This window comes from Delphinus delphis, chromosome X (genome assembly GCF_949987515.2).
Source record: "Delphinus delphis chromosome X, mDelDel1.2, whole genome shotgun sequence".
NCBI classification, from domain to species: Eukaryota; Metazoa; Chordata; class Mammalia; order Artiodactyla; family Delphinidae; genus Delphinus; species Delphinus delphis.
The window spans coordinates 32,475,590-32,485,780 of record NC_082704.1 but is presented as its reverse complement, the minus strand read 5'-3'; the positions used below and the strand labels follow the sequence as shown (position 1 = coordinate 32,485,780).

The following is a 10,191-nucleotide window of genomic DNA, read 5'->3' as shown; positions in this document are numbered from 1 at the left end:
GGTACAATTCACATAACATAAAATTAACCATTTTAATGTGAGCAATTCAGTGGCATTTAACACATTCTCAATGTTGGGCAACTAACACTTCTACCTAGTTCTGAAACATTTCCATCACTACAGAGTAAAACCCCTAATCAGTAAAGCAATTTCTTGTCATTTGCACGCTGCCACCTCCACCCCAGCCCCTGGCAAATACCAGTCTGCGTTCTGTCTCAATGGATTTACGTATTCTGGATATTTCATACAAATGGAATCATAAAATATGTGACCTTATTTTTTGTCTGGCTTCTTTCACATAGCATAATGTTTTCAAGGTTCATCCACACTGTAGCATTTATTAGTACTTCATTGCTTTTCTATGGACAAGTGATATTCCATTGTATGTATATACCACAATTTCTTTATCCATAAATTCCGTTGGTGGACATTTGGGCTGTTAACACCTTTTGACTGTTGTGACTAGTGCTGTTATGAACATGTGTGTACATATACTTGCTTTGGGACCTGTTTTCGATTATTTTAGGTATATACCTAAGGATGGAATGTAGGTTTATATTGCCATTCTGTTCTCTGTTTAACTTTTAGAGGAAACACCAAACTATTTTCCAAAATGGCTGAAACATTTTACATTCTCATCAACAGTGTACAAGAGTTCCAATTTCTCCACATTTGCCAACACTTCTGATTCTCCTTTTTATATTATGAGGTATCCTAATGGCTGTGAAGTTCCTTATTGTGGTTTTGAATTTCGTTTCCCTAATGACTAATGATGTTAAGCATCTTTTCATGTGCTTGTTGTCCGTTTGTTTATCTTCTTTGGAGAAATGTATATTCAAGTCCTTTGCTCATTTTAAATTGGGTTTTTATCTTTTTCTTGTTGACTTGCAATAGTTCTCTATATATTCTGGATACAAACCCTTATTTGGTATATGATTTGCAAACACTTTCTCTAATTTTGTAGGTTATCTTGTCCACTTTTTGATAATGGCCTTTGATGACATAAGTCTTTAATTTTGATGAAATCCAGTTTATCCATTTTTTCTTTTGTTGCTTATATTTTTTGTATAATATCTAAAAATCTTTGTGAAAGTCAAGGTCATGAAGATCTACCCATATTATTTCTTCTATGAATTTTTATGGTTTTAGCTCTTATATTTAGATTGTTGATCTATGTTGAGTTAATTTCTATATATGGTGTGAAATAAGGATCCAGTTTCATTCTTTTGCATGTGGATATCTAGCTGTCCCAGCACCATTTGTCGAAGAGACTATTCTTTTTCCATTGAATGGTCTTGACATCATGTCAAAAATCAGTTGGCCATAGATGGTTTATTTATTTATTCATGTTTGATAATTAAAACAAACAATTTATTGTGAAGGGTTATAACATGTATCAGTAATGACAGTACTATGTAACATATGATAATAATAGCACAAAACAGGGCCAAGGTATAAATGGAATTGTATTGCTGCAAGATACTTACTTTATCCATGAAGTAGTACAATATGTTTTTAATTTGCATTTTTTGCAGTTTTTATTGAAGTATAGTTGATTTACAATGTTATATTAGTTTCGGGTATACAACACAGTAGTTCATTATTTTTATAGATTATATTCTATTTAAAGTTATTATAGAATATTGGCTATATCCCCTTTGCTGTATATTATATCCTTGTATCTTATTTATTTTATACCTAGTAGTTTGTACCTCATAATCCCCTTCCCCTATCATGACCCTCCCCTCACCACTCTCCCACTGGTAACCACTAGTTTGTTCTCTGTATCTATGAGTCTGTTTCTGTTTTGTTATATTCATTTGTTTTATTTTTTAGATTCCACATGTAAGTGAAACACAATATTTGTCTTTCTCTGTCTGACTTACTTCACTAAGCATGATACAGGTACATACATGTTGGAAATGGCAAATTTTCATTCTTTTTTATGGCTGAGTAATATTCCATTGTATGTTTGTGTGTATGTATTTATCATATATCAATCACATCTTCTTTATCCATACACCTATTGATAGACACTTAGGTTGCTTCCACATCTTAGCTATTATAAATAATTCTGCTATGAACATTGCATTGCATGTATCTTTTTGTATTCGTGTTTTCATTTTCTTCAGATACATACCCAGGAGTGGAATTGCTGGATCATATTGTAGTTTTATTTTTAATTTCTTGAGGAAACTTTATACTGTTTTCCACAGTGGCTGTACCAATTTACATTCCCCCAACAGTGAACTAAATTTTCCCTTTCTCTACTTTCTCACTAATATTTATTATATTTATTTTCTTTTTGATAACAGCCATTCTGAAAGGTGTGAGGTGATATTTCATTGAGGTTTTGATTTGCCTTTCCCTGATGATTAGTGATGTTGAGCATCTTTTCATGTGCCTGTTAGCTATCTGTATGTCTTCTTTGGAAAAAATGTCTATTCAGGTCTTTTGTCCATTTTTTAATCGCATTGTTTGGTTTTTTAATATTGAGTTGTATGTGCTCTTTATATATTTTGGATATTAACTCTTTATCAGATAAATCATTGGGAAATAACTTCTCTTGTTTAGTAGGTTGTCATTTTATTTTTTTGATGGTTTCCTTCACTGTGCAATGCTTTTAAATATAATTAGGTCCCATTTGTTTATTTTTGCTTTTGTTTCCTTTGCCTGAAGCAATAGATCCAAAAAATATCGATAAGACATGTCAAAGAGTGTACTGCCTGTGTTTTATTCAAGGAATTTTATGGTTTCCAGTCTTACATTTAGGTCTTTAATGCATTTTGAGTTTATTTTTGTATATGGTATGAGAAAATGGTCTAATTTCATTCTATTATATGTAGCTGTCCAGTTTTCTCAACAGTACATATTGAAGAGACTGTCTTTTCCCCAATTGTATATTTTTGCATCCTTTGTCATAGATTAATTGATAATATGTGAGGGGGGTTATTTCTGAGCTCTCTATTTTGTTTCCTTGATCTATGTCTGTTTTTGTGTCAGTTCCACACTGTTTTGATTACTGTGGCTTTGTAGTATAGTTTGAAGTCAGGGAGCATGATATCTCCAGCTTTGTTCTTTTTTTTCTCAAGATTGCTTTGGCTATTTTCAGTCTTCTGTGGTTTCATACAAATTTTAGGATTATTTGTTCTAGTTCTGTGAAAAATGTCATGGGTATTTTGTTAGGGATTGCATTAACTTTGTAGATTGCTTTGGATAGTATTTTTTAATGCATGTTCCTTTATATTTTATTTACCGTAAACATTAAGAGAATACAGCAAACACTGGAGAAAGACTTTTTAATAATTTTTGATATAAAGTTTAAGACTTAAAATTATGATTGCTACACCCACCCACCCCAATTCAACATGCAGGTATCATTTATTTCCAGATACAGTGATTCTAGAGCATTGCACTCACTTGATAGTTTTATAACAGTATCCTTGCCCTGTAACTTAAAACAATTTCACAAACTGTGTACAATCGTGGTATACTACCATCATTCAGAGAGTTCCCCCAAATGAATATATTCACACAATATTACATTAACATTTAAGTTTTTACAACATCATCTTCATAAGCCAAACCACAAAAACCCAGGTTCTAGTTTTAAATGTGTTTATGAAGACTGCTGCTGAGCTCAAAGCATGCAGATGTTCATGACCACCTAGATGACGCTGGATATTGAAACTTCTTCAGTAGGTCCAATGATGCAATTTTTCACTCATCCCAGGTATCTCCATATTTGTTTACTTTGACTTGGGCAATATGATCAGTAATACCAGTGGGAGTAGATTCATTCATAGAAGCACTGAATGGAGTTGGCTCATAATGAGGAAGCATCTCTTTTTCTATGTTGTCTGCTGCTGGCGTTGTCACAAAAGATAAATGACCCCTCATGTTTGAGTCATATTTTGACTTCTGAGAATAGTGCCCAGTTGGTGGAGATCGTCATGCCTGTCCTGATCATAAAGCTTCTCCAAGAGGGGAATTCTCAAGATTCTTTAACTTCTCTTGGCAAGTTTTCACATAGGAAAGCTTTCCAGCAAAGTATCCCATGATGCAAGCAAATATGTTTAGGGATGGAACCATATTTGGGATGACCTGAAAGGATTCATCTGGACCAGAAGCTTTCATCATTGCCTTCTGCAAAGACTCTTCTTTCTTCCTCTGTTGGAATGTAATCAGCCCTTATGTGGGGAATTGGTCTTGGAACTTCTGCATTTGTCTCTTGAAAATCAGCCCTCCCATTCATCTTTCCTCCAAATGACACCAGTGGGTGAGAGCACAGCAAACCTTGGTGACCAGGGGCAGAAGGCCCAGAGGGGACCCGAGAGGGCTCAGTGGGGATGGGAGGGCAGGAGACACGCAGGACCACAGCGGAGTTAGGGGGTGGGGAGCAGTCAATGACACGACCGCCTAGAAGTCACCCAGATACAGGCTCAAAATGACCATGACCCAGAAGCACTGGTGATGTATGGGAGGAAATTGCTTTGGATAGTATTAACAATATTAATTCTTCCAATCCATGAACATGGGATATCCTTCCATTTATATGTATCATCTTCCATTTCCTTCATCAATGTCTTATAGTTTTTGAAGTATAGGTCTTTTACCTCCTTGGCTAAGTTTATTGCTAGGTATTTTATTCTTTTTGATGGGATTGTAAATGGGATTGTTTTCTTGCATTTTCTTTCTGATAGTTTATTATTAGTGTATAGAGTACCTTGCAACTTTACTGAATTCATTTATTAATTCTAATAGTTTTTTGGTGGAGACTTTATAGCTTTATATATATCACATTACTTTTAGGGTAGGTTTAGTATATTTATCTTTCCTTCAATTCTGAATGATAACCTTGCTGTGTAGAGTAACTTAGGTTGTAGGCTTTTTCTTTTCAGTGCTTTAAATATATATGACACTACATTCTGGCCTGCAAAATTTCTACTGAACAATCATCTGATAACCTTATCAGGGGGTGTTCCCTTATATGTGAGTCTTTGTTTTTCTCTTGCTGCCTTTAAAATTCTCTTTATCTTTAACTTTTGCCATTTTAATGATGATATATCTTGGTGTGGGTCTCTTTTGGTTCATCTTGTTTGAGACTCACTGTGTCTCCTGTACCTAGATATCTGGTTCAAGAAGTTTTCAGCCATAATTTCATCAAATACATTTTCTACCCCTTTCACTCTTCTCCTTCTGGGACCCCTATAATGCAAATGTTAGTACACTTGATGTTGTCTCAGAGATCCCTTAAACTATTCTCATTTTTTCAAAATTTGTTTTTCTTTTTGCCCTTCTGATTGGGTGATTTCCACTATTCTATCCTTCATATCACACGTTTTATTCTGTATCATCTAATCTGTTAATTCCCTCCTGTGTATTTTTCTTTTCGGTTATTGTATTCTTCAGCTCTGACAGTTTCATTTTTATATTTTCTAGTTCTTTGTTAAAATTCTCACTGTAAGCATCTATCTAGCATTCTTCTTCTTTTTTTTTAAATTTTTGGCTGCGTTGGGTCTTCGTTGCTGCATGCAGGCTTTCTCTAGTTGCCGTGAACAGGGGCTGTTCTTCGTTGTGGTGCGTGGGCTTCTTATTGCGGTGGCTTCTCTTGTTGCGGAGCACGGGCTGTAGGCGCATGGACTTCAGTAGTTGTGGCACACAGGCTCAGTAGTTGTGGCACATGGGCTTAGTTGCTCCATGGCATGTAGGATGTTCCCGGACCAGAGCTTGAACCCATGTCCCCTGCATTGGCAGGCAGATTCTTAACCACTGTGCTACCAGGGAAGGTCCCTATTTAGCATTCTTATTACTATTGTTTTGAACTCTTTATCTGGCTAATCTGGGCTGCCCAATATATAGCTTGAATCTCTTGCTCTGCAGGGAGGAGCCTTGAGTCCGTGATATCCCTTCCTCTTCTGGGTCCCCCACTAGGGGTGTGGGCCCCGACCAGATCACTTCTCCCTTCCTACCAGACTCCATGTGGATCTTTCTTCACAGCCTTGGCTTAGAAAAGACAGCCTGCTAGCCAGGTCTATTTCAGCGAGAGTCACTCTACACATAATTGTAATCTTCATGTGTTTGTGAGGGGAGGTGAGCCCAGCATCCTCCTATTCTTTCATCTTGATCTTGAAGTCTACATGGTCTGTTCTGGACTCTTAATTCTATTCCATCGATTTGTATGTTAGCTCTTATGCCAGTGACATGCTGTATTGATTACTGTAGATTTGTAGGGAGTTTTGAAATCAGAAGTGTGAGTCCTCTAACTTTGTTCTTCCTTTTCAAGATTGTTTTGGCTATTTAGGACCCCTTGCAAATCCACATGAACTTGAGAATTGGCTTTTCCATTTCTGCAAAAAAAAAAAAAAAGGCTGCTGGAGTTTTGATAGAGATTGCACTGAATCTGTATATCCCGTTAAGGCAGAACTGACATATTAACAATATTAAATCTTGTAAACCATGAACACAGAATGTATAGAATGTCTTCCCATTTATTGAGGTTTCTTTTAATTTCTTTCAGCATTTTTAAAAAAAGTTTTCAGTATATGTCTTTCACCTCCTTGGGTAAATTTATTCCTGGATATTTTATTCTCTTGACCAATATGGTAAATGGAGTTATTTAAATAATTTCCTTTTTGGATTCTTCATTGTTGGTGTATGTCGATTTTGCATCCTGACATTTTGCTTAATTTCTTTATTAGCTTTTCTGCATCAATTGAGATGATGATGTGGTTTTTCTCCTGCTTTCTTTTAAGTTATGTTTACACTGATGGATTTTCTTGTGTTGAACCATTCTTGCATTTCTGGGATAAATCCCACCTGGTCATGGTATATAATCCTTTTAATATGCTGTGTATTCAATTGGCTAGTATTTTGGTGAGGATATTTGAATGTATATTCATAAGATATATTGTTCTGTAGTTTTCTTGTGATGTCTTTATCAGAGTAATGCTAGCCTCATAAAATGAGTTAGGGAGCTTTCTCCTATTTTTTTTTTGAGAAGTTTGAATTAGTGTTAATTATGCTCTAAATGTTTGGCAGAGTTCACCAGTGAAGCCATCAGGTCCTGAATTTTTCTTTGCTGAGATGTTTTGCTTTATTACAAATTCAATATATTTACTGTTCAGAATTTCTATTTCTTCTTCAGTCAGTTTTGGTAATTTGTAAGTTCCTAGGAATTTGTCCATTTCATCCAGGTCATTTTATTTGCTGTGATATAGTTGTTCATGGCATTCTCTAATAATCCTTGTTATTTCCGTAAGGTTGGTAGTAATGTTCCCATTTTCATTTCTGATTTTAGTTCTTTGTATTATTTCAACTTTTTCTTTGTCAGTCTACCTAAAGGTTTGTCAATATTGTTCTTCTTTTCAAAGAACCAACTTTTGGGCTCTTTGATTCTGTTATTTTTCTGTTCTCTATTTTGTTTATCTCTACTCTAATCATTATTATTTCCTTTTCTCTGCCAGATAGGCATTTACTTTGCTCTTATTTCTCTAGTTCTTTAAGGCATACATTTATGTTATTGATTTGAGGTTTTTCTTTTTTTTTAATGTAGGAGCTTAGAACTATGATTTTCTCTCTTAACAATAGATTCCCTCAGAGGTGGTTTCTGTCTACTTCTTTTCTCCTGTGAATGGGCCATACTTTCCTCTTTCTTTGTGTATGCTGTAACTTTTTGTTGAAAATTAGACATTGAATATTATAATGTTATGCATCTCTAGAAACCAAATTATTCCCCTTCTCTAGGATTTGCTCTTTTTGACTGTGGAAGGCTGTAGTTGTCCATTTGTTTAATTACTTTTCCAAACTATTTTTGCAAAGACTGTATTCCTTGTCATGTGGGTTCAGTGAAGTCTCTGTTCCTTCAGTTAGTGTTCAACTAATGTTTTGACAGAGATTTCCTTTAACTCCAGAATACACACACATGGGGCACACACCCCAATAGTTAAAAAAGCCAAAAACCCACCTTTCCCAGTCTATGAAGATTGGTTCTATGCTGGGACACTCTTTCAAAACTTAGCTAGACTGTTTATAACTCTGGCTTAGCCTTCACTTCCTGCTTACACTGAGCTCAGAGATCAGCCAGAGGTGAAAACTTAGGGTCTTCTTAGGTCTTTTCTGAATGTGTGTCCCACTCTGGGAATGTGTATGGCTTTCTAGATTCCCCAGTGTACATGGGTGCTTTTGAATGTCCTACTTTCCAAAAAAATCTCTCTCCCCAAATATCCTTTCAGGCTTTAGGCAGTCTATTGTTTTTCAGACTACAATCTTTTGCCCCAGGTGTGTGCAGGGTTTTCATTTGCCTTACAGTGTTTTGGGGCAAAGTCCACCATTTTACTGTCCTGAGTGATTTCTGAGTTAGGTGAAACAGAGATGAGTGCCTTGCATCAGTCCTTTCAGGAAGCCCATAGACAGTTTAGAACAGATAAACATAATAAGTCTCAGATAAGGTCTGCTCTGCTCCCTCTAGAACCAGGGATTAGGGTCTCACACAAGAAATGGGAGTTGCTGTCTTCAAAACCACTGCTGAGCTAGGGAGGGGGTGGAGCAAGGGCAGTAAAAATGCCACATAGCTTTCTTACTATATGGAAGTTGATTTTTTCCCTTGATTCAGTGCATTCTTGGTTTCTGTAAATCTTTGACTGTTTTCCAGATTTCTGACAAAGTTGATTATGACTTTCTGCTGGTTTTCAATGTTTCTGAGAAGGGACAGGAGTTTGGAGCTGCCTACCCTGACAATTTGCTGATGTCACTCTCACCAATGAAGTTTTAACTGGGTCACTGAATCCAGGGCTTGTCCTGGAATCTTGGCTTAAGACACTTCTCTCCAGAGAGCCTTAAAAAGAACCCTGACCTCTGTATGTCTTCCCCACATAGGACTTCTTGCTTAGACTTAGGCCTAGTGGATACCCATGGGCATTTGAATGTTGATGGGTGGTAGGAAAAGATTCCCACCATGCTATGTAATACCTCTGGTATCTAGGTTTACCTTAGTGGTCCTTTTCTCTCAGTCCATACTTACCACTTTCTGCAGTTCACCTACTGTCCTAGTCTGGACTCCTTAATACTGAAGGCTGAGATCCCTCAAAGGCTACTACTCCTGTTGCTTCTCTAATTCCCCTCCCCACCCCTGCCACCAAAGTCTAAATAAAGAAAAAAAAAGAATCAGATTTGCTTTATCTGGCTTGCCCTGGCTACTTCCTCTGGAATCTGACCTTTTTACTTACTGGGAAATTCATGCCAACTTTCTTTTGCCATCTTGACTTTATCATTTTTCCCCCTAAATCTTTCCTGCAGTATTGCCCTCCCTTAGAGGTACTTTTTTAGTCATGATAGTAGCTCTTAGAATTCAGCCATACAATTTCCTCTCCATCTCAATTCTCTCTCCCTCTGCTCTGGGCCCATTATTCTCACCCTTTTCCAAAATCTCTGAACTGTACCTTACAAATACAGGTAGCTTCCATTTCTTTGGCATTTTCAGAAATGTATGTTGTGGACCTGTCAGATAAATTGTCAAAGCTGCAGTTGCTGCAGGCAAAATGGAAACTAAGTACTGAGTATACAGATGAGTAATCATACTAATTGCCTTGCAATCTAATTGGATGAACATTCTACTGCAAAGATGCATTGTGGGTAATTTGCTTTTACTTTGGAGGGGGGGTATCTATATTTGCACCAGAATTTTTATTGGAAATTTACTGCTAATATAAGAATGAGGGCACTTTATGACTCCTTAGAAGCATACAAAATATGCAATTAAAAATAAAGATCCCCCTTTCTTTCCAAGAGTTGTAAAACTTGGCAAAAATAGGAACATGTATTTTTCCACTGCAAAAAGGAGCGTAAGATGCAAAATCATCATCTTTCACCAAGAGGTGACCAAGGCTGTAAAAGATAAGGTCAGAATGATATAGAGTGAAACCACAACACATGGAACTCTTAAAAAATGATCTTTCTGGATGGTAGAGTTTTCTGGAGTTCAAAGTTACTCTTTGCATCGCAATGATTTTAAGTTAATCATTTTGGATAAAACGTTTTCTAACGTGTATTGCACACTTCCTTGCCTCCTTAAGCAGAATATACTGAATATAATTTCATCTTTTCTCTGTGACTCAGGGTGCATGCTATGATTTTCATCTTCTCACTGTGCTGTATCCAGTGATACCCTCAGGGCCTATTACAGGCTATAAG

The 10,191-nt window shown here is 36.4% G+C and overlaps 1 pseudogene; it reads right to left on the bottom strand.

Annotated features, from left to right (window-relative positions):
• Positions 1–3,490: 3,490 nt before the first annotated feature.
• Positions 3,491–4,255, bottom strand: LOC132418417 (OCIA domain-containing protein 1 pseudogene; annotated as a pseudogene).
• Between the last annotated feature and the right edge of the window lie 5,936 nt (positions 4,256–10,191).